Source organism: Amblyraja radiata, chromosome 1, assembly GCF_010909765.2.
Source record: "Amblyraja radiata isolate CabotCenter1 chromosome 1, sAmbRad1.1.pri, whole genome shotgun sequence".
Taxonomy (NCBI): Eukaryota; Metazoa; Chordata; class Chondrichthyes; order Rajiformes; family Rajidae; genus Amblyraja; species Amblyraja radiata.
Window position 1 is genome coordinate 106,297,907 of NC_045956.1, and position 17,558 is coordinate 106,315,464.

The 17,558-nt window shown below is 42.0% G+C and overlaps 1 protein-coding gene across 1 annotated transcript in view; it reads left to right on the top strand.

Moving 5' to 3' along the window:
• gabrb1 (gamma-aminobutyric acid type A receptor subunit beta1) overlaps positions 1-17,558 on the top strand; it is a 288,316-nt gene that overhangs the window by 100,766 nt on the left and 169,992 nt on the right. The window lies entirely within an intron of this gene.

Here is a 17,558-nt window from a genome sequence, read left to right on the forward strand (position 1 = left end):
ACGCAGGTGATGGGGAAAACATACAAACTCCGTTCAGACAAGCACTCGTAGTCAGAATGGAACACGGGTCTCTGGCGCTGTAAGGCAGCGACTCTACCAACTTCTAACCTCTCACATGCCTCTGTCCTGTATGAGATCCCACCCCCCTGCCAATCTAGTTTAAACCATGCTGTGTAGCATTAGTATGCACTATTGCCATATCAGCTGTGAGTAATGGTCATTCAGATTCAGATTAGTTTATTGGTGTATACATCAGGGCACAATGAAATTCTTTGTTGACGTGAAGTTCACAGAGCAAACAATATACAAACAGTAATGATAAATAAAACAATAAAGACAACAGTGTGTGTAAAACTGCAGAATTGTGCAAGATTGTAGTGCAATCTGATGTAATGCAAAAAATATTATAGTATAATAACAGAATAACCAAATGAGCTTGAGTTATGAATAAGAGTACATGGCACCCTCCAGGAAGAGGTGATTGGTTCAGGACTCGAATAGTAGTGGGGAAGAAGCTGTTCTTAAGTCTGAATGTCCAGGCTTTCAAGTTCCGGTATCTTCTCCCATGGCGGCACAGTGGCGCAGTAGTAGTTGCTGCCTTTCAGACCCAGAGGCCTGTGTTCGATCCTGACTACGGGTGCTGTCTGTATGGCGTTTTTATGTTCTCCCTGAGACCGCATGACCTTTGCTCCAGTTTCCTCTCATACTCCAAAGACATACAGGTTTGTAGGTTAATTGGCTTTGGTAAAATATTGTAAATAGTCCCTAGTGTGTAGGATAGTGTTAGTGTATGGAGATTGCTGGTCATCACAGACATGGTGGGCCGAATGGGCTGTTTCTGCACTGTATCTCTAGATTAAACTAAACTAAGATAGAAGATAGGAAAGGGAGGGAAGTCATTTTGACAATACTTCCAGCTTTCTTTATGCAATACAGCATGAATATGGTGGAAGGAAATGACAAGCCTGTGATAGACTGGGCTGTGTTCAACACTCTCTGCACATTCACCCTACTCTATCAGGCGGAGATGCATCTGGTCAGAATACTTTCTATGGCAGTTCGAGAAAATACTTGTAGATTAGCAAAATCCTCTCTGATACCGAAGAAAGTAAATATGCTGATACGTTTTCTTGTTCAGTGCATCAGTATGAAGGGAATAGGAGAGGTTGGTGGTGATAAGGGTGCAGAGGAAATTGAAACTGTCAACCATCTCCACAGCATCTCTGTTGATGAGAACAGGGTTGTGTTCAACCTCACTTCCTTAGTGTGTACTGGGAAAAGAGCTGGGGACTGAACACACTACCCTGAAGATCACCAGTGTTGATAGTCAGAGTGGAGGAAATGTTACAACAATTCTAACAGACTGAGGTCTGTCGGTCATGAAGTCCAGAAGCCAGTTGCAGATGGAGGCCCCATGGCCAATGTCCAGACGCTTAGGGATGCATCGTGGCGCTTTGTTTTTTTTAGTGATACAGCATAAAAACAGGCCCTTCAGCCCACTGAGTCCCCGCCAACAATCACCCGGTACACTAGTTCTATCCTACATACTTGGGACAATTTACAGAAGCCAATTAACCTACAAACCTGCACATCTTTGGAATGAAACTGGAGGACCCGGGGGAAACCCACGCAGTTACAGGGAGAACTTCCAAACACCGTACAGATAGTACCCGTAGTCAGGATTGAACCCATGTTTCTGGTGCTATGGCAGCAATTCTACTGCTGCACCACTGTGCCGTGCGTTTATCGTAGACCCTATCAATGAAGCAGAGAGGTAGAAAATTATTTCTGTGAATTTGTCACATCTGGTACCAACCATAATGGGCCTTAATTTTATTGGCTTGGTAACTGTTGATATTACATTGGGTCCCAGTCAAAAATAAGGTGAGACACTTAACCAGATTATCAATAAAACTCCCCATCATTATTGGTTGTATCTGACTTTCTGCAGCACTGAGACTATTTGAATTTGCCATTTCTAAAGTTTGTCGAATTCAGTTGGACTTGCAAACATCAAATTAATGTATAAGTGGAACTCCATGCCAAATTCAACAATGCAATTAATTCCCTCCTTTGCAATTTAGTTTACAACTGTACAGGGATCTTTAGCTAAAGTACAATTGAAATCTGATGGCCAGTGTAGAGCAAAAGCCTTGTTAGCTGGCATTTTACAATCTGGCACACTTTTGTAACTGGGATTTTGGAAATCTCTCAATACATTGTATTATTCACTAGCAACTGGGTTCCATATTGTAAGCTATCTGGCATATGGTATTGATTCTCTGTGGCAGGTTTACTGAGAGTTGTTTTAGATGCTGCTGCTCGGTGCTCATACTGCTGCTAAAAGTGTTCCTTCTTCATTTCCAATGCAAAATAGTCACAGACTCAAGTCTATGTAGGTGCTTTCGATAGCCGATAGCTCTTTCTGTTCCTTTAATTTCGTTTTTAGTTTAGTTTAGAGATACAGCATGGAAACATGCCCTTTGGCCCACCGAGTCTGCACTGGCCAGCGATCACTGCACATTAACACTATCCTACGCACACTGGGGGCAATTTTATACCAAGCCAATTAGCCTAATGGCAGCAGCTCTACCGATGAGCTATTGTGCCACCCCACTGTCTTCCAATCCTGTATTCCATTTGCTTTGTATTTATTGTGATCATTGCCTTAAGTGTTTAGCATAGGAAAAATTACCACATTCGCATTTCATAAAGAGGAAAAAGAAAAGATAGCTCGTGGTTATCTGATAAGTTTAGTGAAAATTGAGCCGTGCAGTAGTATAAATGGCTTTCCTTTGGCAATCATTTGCAGAATGAAAATACTTATTTTGAAATATTCCATAAAGGCAACTCGCTGATACTGTAAAATTAATTCACTGCTCTGAAAGTTGCACTCTTGCCCCAGCTCATGATACAAGGGACAAGAGTGCAACTGGACAAGTAAAAGCGCAACTCCATCGCTGTCACTCTAGTGTAGTGTAACCTGAGCAACGTTGAGTTGCATAGGGTGCAGACAATGATTCATTCCACTCATGTCACTGCACAGCATAGAGAACATAGAATGTACAGCTCAAGAACAGGCCCTTCCGCCCACAATGTCTGTGCCGAACATGGTGCCAAGAACAACTATTATCTACCTGCACATAATCCATATTCCTCCATTCCCTGCACACCCATATTCTTATCCAGAAGTCTCTTAATTGCCACTATCGAATCTGCCTCAACCACCATCCCCAGCAGCACGTTCCAAGTTCTTACCACCCTCTGAGTAAAAAACTTGCCCCTTATGTCTCCTTTGAACATTGTTCTTTTCACCTACTAGAACCTCAGGTCTAATATTTGATTTTTCTCTCCTGGGATAAAGGTCCTGACCGTCTACCCTATCTATGACTTTCGTAGCTTTATACGCTTTCACCAGATCTCGCTGCAACATCTGGCACACCAGAGAAAACAATCCAAGTCTGTCCAACCACTCCATGTTGCTAATGCCCCTAATCCAGGTATAATTCTGGAAAACCTCCTCTACATCCTTTCCAAAGCCTCCACACCCTTCCTGTAATGGGGCGACCAGAACTGCATGCAATACTCCAAGTGATAATAAAAAACTATCTGGCCAGTTTAAATATAGTAAAAATGAAATACAAGGTATACCTTATCTCTGATGGTCTGAGAATTTACATAGTCTCCAAAAAAAAGCTTCTATGTAAAAATAACTGCTGATAAGCATTAGACATGACAGATTATATCACAAATGCATTAATCATAAGTGGCAACAAAAGATGTCTTGGAAAATAAAAAGTGTATTTGTTGAGAATTCAGTCCACGGAGCTAACGCAATAATGATATTTGGATTCTTTGAGTCCCTTTTCCTCCATTGATATAATGCAACCTTCTTTTAGGCTGTCAGCCATATCAATGTGACTAAAGTCTCGATGTGTACTCTTTGGTGTTTTAGCTACATTCCATACAGCAGCAGCGAGAAATTTAGAGAACAAACTTTGAAAGTCTCCTCCTAATATAAAATACATTTGCCCACACTGAATCTCCAAAAGATTTTCCTCTGCAGTCGATTAGTAATGGTCTAATATTTTCCACAAACAATACACATCTTCAGTCCTTTGATCACAATCACAATAATATTTTATTAGCCAAGTATGTTCAGCAACATATGAGTAATTTAATTTGCCAAATCAGTCATACAAATAAACAGCAACGAAACACACAAAATACATATTAACAGAAACATCCACCACAGTGACCCCTCCACATTCCTCACTGTGATGGAAGGTGCAAAAAAGTTCAAATCTCTTCCCTTCTATGCTCTCCCGCGGTTGGGATCCTTGAGCCCTCCGTTGACAGGACAATCTTGACTCCAGTAGCTGGCGGCGTTTGGGCTCTCTGCATCGGGGCGATCAGCTCCTGCATCGGGGGGATGTCAGCTCCCCCATGCCGGCGATCGGACCCCGGGTCGGGGCTGGTCGAGCCTCTGCATCGTTGGAGCTCCTGACTAGTCTCCCCCACGACTGCGAGCTCTTGATGGTGGCCACAGGCCACAGTTGGAGCGATCCCAGGCAAGGAATCAGCTCCGATGTTACACCCACATGTGGGGCTTGTCAGTCCAAGTAGGCCTCCAGCTCCATCGATGGTAGGCCGCAGATCAGCTGGAGATGCGACCCAGAAAACAATCACATTTCCAGCAAGATAAGAAACTGAAAAAAAAAATCACCTCCCTCTCCCCCCACGTAAAACAAACCGGAGAACATTTACACAAACTTTTAACACATTAAAAAAATTTAAAAACTGAAAAAACTGACCGACTGTTGGTAGGGTTGCCAATCGTGCGGCGCCCCTGGTGTTCCAAGAAAGAAAATATTAACTAAGATTTAGGGTGATATCTTATGGCCAGTGAACATACTTCTTTCTGTCCCATTGTGTTGGGAAACAGCTGACTTACCAATACATTGTGACAGGAAATTTAAAATCATGAGCCATGCAATTTTTTTTCTTCACATTCTGAATCATACAACTAGTGGGAAGAAACATAGAAAATATGTGCAGGAGTAGACCATTCGGCTCTTTGAGCCAGCACCGCCATTCAATTTGATCATGGCTCATCATCCAAAATCAGTACCCCGTTCCTGTTTTTTCCCCCATATCCCTTGATTCCTTTAGCCCTAAAATCTAACTCTCTCTTGAAAACATCCAGTGAATTGGTTCCACTGCCTTCTGTCGCAGAGAATTCCACAGATTCCCAAGGAAGGAAAACAAAAATTTAGGGGAGCCTATGGTAACAAACATGTGGCAAACAAGGACAATGTTTGTTTTGCTGTAGATTTCTGCGCATTAGCATCAAACCCCCTTAGTCCTGTTTTGGGCAATAGTCACAATTCCTGAGAAATTTACAGATTGTGTGGCCATTATCACGTGAAGAACTCCAATCTTCCAGTAATGCGTAGAAATGAAGGCTAAGTATCAGATTGACATATAAGGCACATGGACCCAGTTGGATTGCCAAATTGACACATTCAGCATGCTGGTATTCTGAACTAAGGCTGTGCTTCCTGAGTAAGTGTGTTGTTTACTGTGGGATCTTCTGAACTTGAAAATCAGACAGAATTTGGAGGAGGCCTGTCAGGCATCAGTCAAAGCTTGAAAATCTGGAACATGAAATCGTGGGCAACATTGCATGGCTATTGCCAATTAAATATGTATACAAATTGTTAGCAATCAGTAATATCTTCTCGACAGAGTAATGCCGCAGTTAAAAATAAATGGAGGAAAGCCATTATTAAAAACACTGAAGATAAACATGTCAAAAACAAAATGGAACATGAGTGAAGGTAATTTCAATAAGATAAAAAATGGGCATTGGGAACAAGCTGCATGATCCACCTGTATCTATTTATACCCCAGTGCAATCTGTACGTGACAGATATGCTCCCCAGCCATGATTCCAGTGACCAGTCAGTTCTTTTTTTTATTTTTATTTTTTATTTTATTAGAAGTGAGTGCAATACTGTGGTACCTTTTTACAGGTTCCCAAAATTATGTTAACATAATACATTCTCTGTACAACTTCATTTTATTTTTCTATTTACAATATTTATGTCATCCATTCAACAGCAAGGGGGCAAGTTTCAGTAATGGATGGTAGAGAGTGGAATGTGAGTTGTAGAAATGATTCAACATGACTGGCGATTCAACATGACACAAATGGTGCAACATGACAGAGCCCCAGAAGAAAGGAATAGAGGGGCCGAGTGGTCTGCTGCAGGCTGGGAGACCCTCCCGATGTACTTTGATACTGTGGGTGGATGCGGAGGGAGTGGAGGAATCTTAACTCCATGCGTGTGGGGTCAGTGCCACTGTGGAGTAGCGGTAGAGTTGCTGCCTTACAGCGCTTTTTTAACGTGTGGGGGGCGCTGGTCGGCATGGACTTGGTGGGCCGAAGGGCCTTGTTTTCGCGCTGTATCTCTAAACTAAACTAAATTAAAAAATACAATAGCCTTATGCATGTGGTCAAGATCACTGCATTATAACTTCAGATGCCATATCTCATCAGCTATGTACAGGCAATGCACGATGCTTAACGCAACGCACTCCATGATCAAACTATTGACAGACTCTGTCATTCAGAACTGGAAGCTAACATTTGCATACACAACCACACCTCCAGTTCACGGTTGACACTTATCTGCCAATTGTTCAACTATAATAGGCACTTTAATAAAACACTTTCTATGATACACATCCTTACAGGACAAGCCTATAACTAATGTCAGAAGCAGCAACTTGCTTCAGTTACATCTAGCCACATCCTCTAATCCCCCCCCCCCCCCCCCCCCACCCCCACCCCCCCCACACACCCCCCCCCCCCCCACACACACACACACACCCTTGAAGGGTGATTCTGCCCATAAATTGGAGGAGGAAGCAAGAGAACCTGAAAAAGCAGTGAGGCTGAGGCTTCGAAAATGATGGTAAATTCATATCTAACCCAGCCTTTGCCTGACTCACTTTCCCCAAATCACATGATAATTTCCAATTAATCCTGCAGTTGGATTGCAATTAACCTACACTTGCACTCTTACTTTAGAAAGCCAGCAACTGCAACCAGGTGAAGCAGAGATTGAACAGCAAGTGAGCCGTGATGTACAGTACATGCAAATGCACGGATACCTTCTAACCCGGACAATGCAGCGTTTACAGAAAAATACAGAACAAAGCTGGGTGGCCGTGTGAACTGTGAAGAGGATGCTATGAGAATGCAGGGTGACTTGGATAGGTTGGGGGAGTGGGCAGATGCATGGCAGATGAAGTTTAATGCGGATAAATGTGAGGTTATCCACTTTGGTAGCAAAAACAGGAAGGCAGATTACTATCTAAATTGTGTCAAGTTGGAAAAAGGGGCAGTACAACGGGATCTGGGGGTCCTTGTTCATCAGTCTATGAAAGTAAGCATGCAGGTACCGCAGGCAGTGAAGAAAGCGAATGGCATGTTGGCCTTTATAACAAGAGCAGTCGAATATGGGGGCAAAGAGGTCCTTCTGCAGTTGTACAGAGCCCTAGTGAGACCACACCAGGAGTATTGTGTGCAGTTTTGATCCCCTAATTTGAGGAAGGACATTCTTGCTATTGAGGGTGCAGCGAAGGTTTACAAGGTTAATTCCCGGGATGGCGGGACTGTCATATGCTGTGAGAATGGAGCGACTGGGCTTGTTCACTCTGGAGTTTAGAAGGATGATAGGGAATCTCATTGAAACATATAAGATTGTTAAGGGTTTGGACACACTAGAGGCAGGAAACATGTTCCCGATGTTGGGGGAGTCCAGAACCAGGGGCCACAGCTTAAAAATAAGGAGTAAACCATTTAGAACGGAGACGAGGAAACACTTTTTCTCACAGAGAGTTGTGAGTCTGTGGAATTCTCTGCCTCAGGTGAAGGCAGGTTCTCTGGATGCTTTCAAGAGAGAGCTAGATAGGTCTCTTAAAAATAGCAGAGTCAGGGGATATGGGGAGAAGGCAGGAACGGGGTACTGATTGGGGATGATCAACCATGATCACATTAAATGGCAGTGCTTGTTCGAAGGGCCGAATGGCCTACTCCTGCACCTATTGTCTATTGTCTATTGTCTACTAAGAAAATGTGCAACTGCTTTATTCAACTATGTAAATTACTCATATTCATACGTGTTATACATATACATCATTTTATATACACATATCATGATTCAATCTCTCCGTTGGATCAACCTCTGAAATAAACCCATTATCACTTCACTCTCCACGGTTGAGTAGCTTACATGGACAATTATGATTTTATTCTATATTCACAAGATCTCTTTACATCAAACATTTGAAGTCATATTTCAACATCGCATTTCCAAATATCTTATTGGCTAGGCAGTGTAAAACTGTCATGAACATCAAAAAAAAACTGCGGATGCCAGAAATCTGAAATCAAAACTGAGGACTTTCAGCAGGCGGGCAGCATCTGTGGAGAGAGAAAGGTTGACGTTTCAAGTCTGTGAGTCGTCATCAGAACTGGGAGAAGAAGAAAAAGTCTCTCTTGTCATATCAAACACTATGCTTGAGTTGTTTTTCTCTGCTTGTTGAGTCCGAATTGTATTTCTTTCTCATCTGCCTCTTTTCCACTCTTCTAATGAGGTGTGTCTAAAAGAAGATTGGTCATGTTTTGAGCCGTCTGTGCTTTACTAACAGCAGGAGTGTGATATTTCTCAGCAGTTTACAAAGATATTTGCCCATTAATATTTCATTGTTAAATTTGTGCACCCATACGTCATTTGTTCATTCAGTACATCTTTGACAATTGTCACTGTACCATTTGAAGCTGGATAAGATGGTGAAATAATGTATGCTTAATACCATTTTGTTTCATAAAAGACTCAAACAGATACATACAAACTAAGGGCTATTATCCAAGACCATTTCTGGTGAACCATGACATATGAAAATTGATCTTAATTCTTCAATCATATGCTCTAATATATTTTGAATAACCATGAATACCAAGACATTGCCAAACCCTTTCTCACAATAATTAACAAGTAATCTTACGAAAGGTCTCAGTGGCCAATTCAATTTTTGTAAAGGTGTTTTCACCGACTTGACTCTGTAATCTTGACAGATAATATAGTTTTCTGGCAACTCCTCAAGATTTTTTATCAAATCTAGATCAATAAACAACATTTCTTTGTCTGTTGCTGTCAGAACCAGAATACTCAATGTGATGTTATTCTAGGAAAATGTCTTCTCAATATATTATGTATAACAACTTTTTGTTCCCATTTCTCATATCGTTCTTCCATTGACAACTCATACAGTCTGTTATAATATGGTCTCATCAACCTCTACTACTTTCAGTGTGAAGTTTGTGCTTTCCGACCCTGTGCCTGAATTCCTCATGTGGAGCAGCCTTGTACAATACCATTTTGTTTCAAACATTTCATAGAATCAGAAATACAGCGCAGAAACAATCCCTTATGGCCAACCTTGTCCATGCTGACTGTAATGCTATTTATACTAATCCTATTTCCTCACCTCGCACTACTCCTTCCACATTCAAGTACCTGTCCAAGTGCCTTTTAAACCTGGTATTTATATCTTCCTCCTGGCAGTTTATTCCAAATATTCACCACATGTACTAACAACTAAGTTCCCACTTACTTGCAGTACACCACTTACAGCAGACTCCTAGATAGAAATCTTCCTTCATACCCTCTGCCTCCTATTACTTAGCCAATGTTGGATCCTATTCACTGACACATCTTGGATCCTTTGTGCTTAAATCTTCTGGATTACCCTCGCATACAGGACCTTCTCAAAAGCCTTGCTAAACTTCATTCTGCCCAACCTTCATTAATCTCCATAGTTATCTCAAAAAGTGCAGTCAAGATTAATGAGACATGATCTCTCCTGCACAAAACCATAGACTCCTCTTAATCAGTCAACAACTTTACAAGTGGACCTAAATACTGTCCCTCAGAATTTTCTCCAACAGCTTCCCTAACGTAGTCATAGTGTATAACACAAGGCATACTGCCTTGTAGCCCCCAAGCTTATCAGCTACCTTATCCACAGCTAATGAAGATCTGCATCAGCAATCACCTCTCTTGCTACCTTTTGCATCCTGGATAGATCCCATCTAACCTTGGGGATTTATCCACCCTAATGTATATTTCTACCACTCCCTCACTCCTGATGTAGCCATGCTCCATAATATCAGTGTACCCCTCCCTTAATGGGCCTGTCCGACTAAGGCAATTTTTTCGGCGACTGCCAGCGACTGTCATAGTCGTAGCAGGTCACCGAAAAACCGACGACTAGACACCCCTATGACAATGTCTACAACAACCTACCACCTAGTCGATGTCAAGCTACGGCAAGCTACCGACAACTGGCGACCCATTAGGACGACCACACCTATGACAATCTATGTCCACCCACGACAACCTACGACAACCAAAGTCAACCTACGTCATCCCACGACAAGCTATGACAAGGTACGACCTTGTCGGCGACAACTGGACAACTTAAGACAATTCAGTCGGCAGTACCTGGCGCCGGTTGACGTAGGTTGACGTAGGTAGTCGCCAATTGAATTCACCAAAGTCAGCACCGGCGACAGCCTACATCACCTGGCGGCAACCTACGTCATCCAGGCGACAACCTCCTTGTTTATTGACCTCCAAAGATGCTGCCTGACCCGGCTGAGTTACTCCTGCACTTTATGTGCTTAGTATGCATGTTATTCTCCCTGCATCAAGGGCTCATCAAATGATGTCAATTTTCATATGCTGCCCATTCTCACCCTTGCCCCAACATTAATCAGAGTTCAAAGATTCAATGTTAAATGTCAGCAAAAAGCAAGGCTGAAATTCACAATGAATTGCTAATTAAAAGTTCTCCACTGTGATGTTTGTGCATTGATCAAAGTGCCCGCTCAGCTCATATTCCAATTGTCAAATGTTTTCCCAAACATTCTTCTCTGCTCCCTCAGTGTTTTGAGGTTTTTAATTTGACGCACTTCAGTGCTTCATGCAGCGATATCTGCTTTACTGGTCATCCTGGCATTTGTTGTCGGCTCTCCCACATTGACATTGCTAGCAAAATCCACAACTATCTTACACTTGCATTCACCTCTCACCTCCAAAGCAGCCTTTTATTCAGCTTAATTCTGGCTGCTATGGTGTTGGGTCTTTTATAGTCTGCCAGTCTTCCCTGCACACTGCATGAGCAAAAACACATCAATTACACAATATCTATGTAGCTCCTGACGTGTTCATGTGATAAACCATCCCGGCACTATGTAACCCTTCATTACCAGCTACTTCATTTTTGTGGGGTAGTGATTGGGCAAAAATATATTTTCTTGACGTTTTAGTTGATTATATTTACTCAACTTATGTTCATAAGTTCATAGGAGCAGAATTAAGCCATTTGGTGCATCAAGTCTACTCCACCATTCAATCACAATTGACCTATCTTTCCCTTTCAACGCCATTCTCCTGCCTTCTCCCTATAATCTTTGACACCCTTACTAATCAAGAACCTGTCAATCTCCGCTTTAAAAATACCCAATGACTTGACCTCCACAGCTGTCGGTGGCTTTGAATTCCACAAATCCACCACCCTCTGACTAAAGAAATGTCTCCTCATCTCCTTTCTAAAGTTACATCCTTTTATTCCAAGACTGTACCTTCTGGTCCTTGACTCTCCCACTAGGCCATTTTATCTAGGCCTTTCACTATTTGATACGCTTCAATGAGATCCCCTCTCATGCTTCTAAACTCCAGTGAGTACAAGCCCAGAGCAATCAAACGCTCCGTATCCCATGGTCATGAAATCTTATGCCACTGCAAACAGTTTTTTCTTTATTTTATCAAAGCCAATAACAAGTTTCAATAACACTAACAAACCTCTCTGCCCTCGGAAGTACATTTCTGTGCCCTGTTGCTCTACATAGACCCCATATCCCATTGCTTTCCCAGTAACTTTCCTCTCTTATGGGCCTGTCGCACTTAAGCAACTTTTTCGGCGACTGTCGGTACCCGTCATAGGTCATTGCAGGTCGCAGAAAAATTTCAACAAGTTGAAAATCCAGCAGCGACCAGAAGGACGCTACGACTCTTTGGGCGACAGAGTAGACTGTTCACGACCATACATGCGACACCCCGGTGACATGTCGCGGGATGACGTCTGTATGGTCATGAGTAGTCGCTCAAAGAGTCGTACCTTATTCTGGTCGCTGCTGGATTTTCAACATGTTGAAAATTTTCGGCGACCTGCGACGACCTATGACGGGTGCCAGCAGTCGCCGAAAAAGTCGCGTAAGTGGGACAGGCCCATAAGGCTTTGGCATCCAAGCAAAGGTGGAGACAAGAACTGAACACAATACTGAGGTTAAGGTCCAACAGCGTTCTGCAAATCTTTCATCCTTTGTGCTAAAGACCTCCATTACTAAAAGCGAGAAACAAAAAGGTGCATTTTAAGCAGTATTCTCAGTTCACCCAATTACTTTTAAGAACATGTGTATGCATCCCAAGGACTCATTTATCTTCTTCATCCTTCACTGTTATATTCAGATTATTTATTTCTTCCCACAACATGTATTACTTCACCAAAGTGACTCATCATCTACTGCTCTGTTAGGTGAAGAATATATAAGATTTATGACTTTCTGAGAGTGGAAATTTCATCTCAATTATATTTGGGTGACCTTTATACTGAAGCTACATTACTTCTAGAAATCTCTGCCAGGGTAAACACTCTCACAGCATCTTCCTGCCAGCCCCTCAGAATAGTCCCTGTTTCAATGATATCACCAGTGTACTATGTTTACATATTCTGCTGTGCTGCTGTAAGTAAGGATTTAATTGTTCTACCTGAAACATATGACAGTAAAACACTTGACTCTTGGTCACCTCTCATTCTTTTAAACTCCAGAGAGCATCGATCTATTGGACTCAAACTTCCCTCATAAGACAATCTCCTCATCTCAAAGACCAATGTAGTGAACTCCTCTGAGGCAACCATTAACTGCACAGTATTTCAGGCCTCTGCGCAAGACCAGCACAGGTCGGAGGGGTTGAATGGCTTATTTACACACCACATTTCCCTGATTCTGTTTTGATTGCAACAAACCATTATTGCACAGTTCCAGCAAGGCTTCCAGACCGTTTTACTCAATCTTTCTGGCACTAAAGGATAACATTCTATTTTTCATTCCTCATCATTTATCACGTCTGCTTGCTGTCTGTCATTTTTGGAGATAGCAATAGCAATGATCCTCACTATGTGTGCTGTCTGTACGGACTTTGTATTTTCACCCAGTTTTCTCCAGGTGCTCCAGGTTTCCTCCCACACTCCAAAGACGTAAGGTTAGTAAGTTAATTGGCTTTAGTAAAGATAGTAAATTGTCCCTAGTGTGTGGGATTGTGCTAGTGTACAGGGATCGCTAGTCAGCTTGGACTCGGTGGGCCGAATGACCTGTTTTTGCACCGTATCTCCAAACTAAACTAAACATCTCTCTCAACCTCTCCACCAACTGCAAGTTAAATATCACTCAATGTTGGATTGGGTAAACTCTGAAAAGTCTGAGGTCATTATCTTCTGCCGTGGTCACCAACACTGTGACTCTCCCTGCCAACCGTTTAAGACTGAACCAGATTACTTGCAACTTTGATGTAACTATGGACTCAGAGCTAAATTTCAGGCTGCATTTTTGCAACTTGTTCAATACGGTCTAATCCCATTTCCATTGTGTCCTCAAAACTGCCACTGGCTGAGATTGTCAGTTGATGATGCTGTCAGCCAGCATTTTGTTACAACTTGATTATTCATCCATGATCCTCATTCATTGCCAGGACGTGGGCATTACTGGCAAGAACATAGAGCACAGAACATTGAACAGTACAGTGCAGGATCAGGCCCTTCAACCCACAATGTCTGTGCCGAACATCATGTCAAGATAAACTAATCTCATCCTCCAGCACATGATCCATATCCCTTCATTCCCTGCATATCCATGTGCCTATCCAAAAGCCTCTAATCAAAACTATCATATTTGTCTTCATCACTAGACCTGACAACACATTCCAGGCACCCACCACCCACTATGTAAAAGGAATTGCCTCACACATCTACTTTAAACTTCGCCCTCGTCTTACCTTATAGAGTCATACAGTGTGGATACAGGCCCTTCAGCCTAACTTGCCCAAGCTGACCAACATGCACATCTATATATTTCCCAGTTGCCTGCATTTGGCCATTATCCCTCTCAATCTATATTATCCGTAATTATCCAAACGTTTTTTAACAAAGCTATGTGTTCTAGTATTTTGACATTTCCATCCTGGTAAAGTGGTTCTGAATATCTACTGTCTACCCTATGCATATTTCTCATAATTTTATATACTTCTATTATGTCTCCCCTCAACCTCTGATGTTCTGGAGAAAACAACCCAAGTTTGTTCAATGTATCCATAATCCAAGCAAAATTCTGGTAACCCCAGAATCCTTCCTTCCCATGAAGGATGCATCCTTCCCATCCTTGCTGTGATGTGGCAACCAGAACTGTACTCAATATTCCAAATCTGGCTAATAACTCCTAATGCAGGCAGCAGCATTCTTGTAAATAAGACAAGCATTTATTGCCAACCGTAACTTCTATCCAGAAAGTGGTGATGAGCAGCTTGTTAACTGCCGCTGTTCTTCTCTTGAAGGTATTACATAACTCGCACTCCGTGATAATGTAAGAAAAGTGATATATTTCCAAGCTCGGATTATATTTGTCTTGGAGGATAAGCTGAAGGTAGTGGTGTTCCCATCGCGCAGTTGAACTTGTCTTTCATAATGATAAAGATTGTGCATTAGACATGGTGAGTGTATATGTGTGGGGGAGATGCTGGCAGATGTGTCCAATGTGAATAACTGCAGTGCATTTTGTAATAGTACACATTGCACTCACTGTGCCAGATGGGGAAGGATGTAAATGTTTCGGAAGATGGACTGAGTACCAATCAAGGGGGTTACTTTGTCCTCTTTGGTGACCAGATTCTTCAGTGCTATTCGAGATACAAATAAGTGACTTGCGCCTCGAAGGTGGTGGAAAGAATTTGGTTGTCAGTCCCATGGTGTCCAGCCTCTGATTTTGTCTTGTAGGCACAATATTCATGTAGGTGGTCCAGTTGAGATTCTGGTAGATTATAACCCCAAGGATATTAATGCTGGGGTTTCACTGTAAGACCGGTGAATGTAAAGGGTACATGGTTAGTTTCAGTCTTGTGAGAGGAGATCATAGTCTGTCACTTGACGGTGTGAATATCATTTGCCATTTTTTTTAATCCACGCCTGATCCATCAGCTGAGGAAGGAAGTGATACTAATCAGAAGCTTTCCTTGTCCACGTTTAACCCGATGCCGTAAAATTTAATGGGTTTTGTAGTTAATGAGGATACCCTGTTCCACTCAATCCCATCGTGTGCCAAGGTACCACCACCTGTCCACATGATATGCTTACATATTGTGAAGAAGGGGTCTGCCGCACTGTATGTTATGATCCTCTGAGTATGACTTTGTCAGGCTGTTACTTAACTAGCTTGTGAAAGAGATTTAGACACCAGCTTTCCCAATTTAGATACAAGTCCCCAGTTGACTGTGAGGAGCAACTTGCTGTGTTCAGGTCTACTGAGCTCAGAGCTATTTTGTCAGTTCTGAAATTGGTGCTTAGGTTGATGACAGATATATTCTCTTTGGTTGCAGTGCATTGCTTAAGATAAAACGGAGTGGTTTGCCAGCACATGTCAAAGGACAGCAATGGGGCAACCAACTACAGTTACAACGCACAACACTAACCGATGGACTATGGACTGTCTTGCTTTACACTAAGGACTTTGGGCCTTTTTTTGCACTAGTATTGGGGTTATTAATTCAATGGATTTTTGGTTTAGTATAAATTACCCTTGTTTATTGTGTTACAGACCTATTATGCTGCTACAAGTAAGAATTTATTGTTCTGTCGTTGGTACATATGACAATGATAACACTCTAGACTCTTGGCATATAGACCAGATTGAATGAGGATGGCACATTTCTGCACCTGACTCTTAAAACTTAAAATTTTACACCTTACAATCTTACACCCTAAAATCTTACACCTCGTCCAAACATTTGGACTTTTGCTTTGATACCACAACGTCACATTTTACTTCCCAGTGCTCCTGTGAAATGCCTTGGATATTTTACCACATTAATTGTGCTATGTATGAAGAATACACACAAGAAAATAGGAGCAGGAATAGGCCACCTACTGATCCGTTTCAGGACTCAACCGCTGAGCCACTTCCACATTATTGTTAATATTCTGAATCTTATTATCATTGAACTACAATGTAGTTACATTTTAGGACAACTTGAGGTCATATTCTTTTTCCAAGAAAGTGCCCATTTTTAAAGATTCACTTTATTTCATATTACAGATGAAAGTAGCTGCCTGACCTTGATGAACCCTCCGCATGACTGAGTAAAGTGTGTTGTGTAACGCTGCCTCTTTATTTCTTACAGTGCTGAGCTTGGCTCAGCAGAAGCATGCTTTGGGAATTTGGGAGTTGCTGAAAGTGTTTGAAAGTGCCTGAAACTGCAGCAGCAAAAAAAAGAAAGCAAATACGTTACTCTGTTGTTTTAACCACATCCCAATGCCCTGGAGTGATGTGCCGTGCAGTAAGAAAGAGAACAGTATTGAATAGCTGTAGAAACACTGCAACATAGTTCTGTGAAAGCATGTCTTCCCCGAGGGATATTGAAATTGCCTTACAATGCCACAACAATAACTCATGGCTCAGAAATATTCTGATGTCTGCCCTAACATACTGTTCAGGCATTTTTTCAAAAGAATGCAAAAGGGCTTTTACTCCTGCAATCGTATTTAGATCTCTATTTCACCCACATTTTATTGGATTTTTATTCCCGTTTCATCTCTGTTTATCTAGCTAGTAGATTTATCAGGTTTATTTGGGTCATCTTGTTTTATTTTGTAATTATTCTACACACTCCACACTATTTCCTGGCAATTCCCTTGCAGGAAATCTTTGTCTTCCACAAATAAACAAAATGTAAGATCACTTTCTGGGTCAACTTTGCTTTAAATTGGAAATTCAATTGAGTGAGCCCAAGTCTTTCAGCTCATTGACCTGCAGTTTAAACTATAAGGTGCTCTCAAGACCAAATAGTCTCCTGGTGTCAAATTGCATTGTGACATCTGCCATTGAAGTGAATCACCAACAGCTACCCCGGCTGTGAGCAAATATTGAACCAAACTCCATCCACATCAGCCCCAATCTCATATCAAGACCCAAATCTGAAGCCCTTGGCCAACCTTGATCTATTTATAATATTGACCCGTATAACCTTCATCACCACCGATGCACTGGTCCTGATCTCCGTCCCATTCAGCAACACCCGCAAGATACCAGTAATCAACCTCCAGCCTCTGACTCCTCACTGCCATCATCATGTCTCGGTCCCCACTCTCATCACATC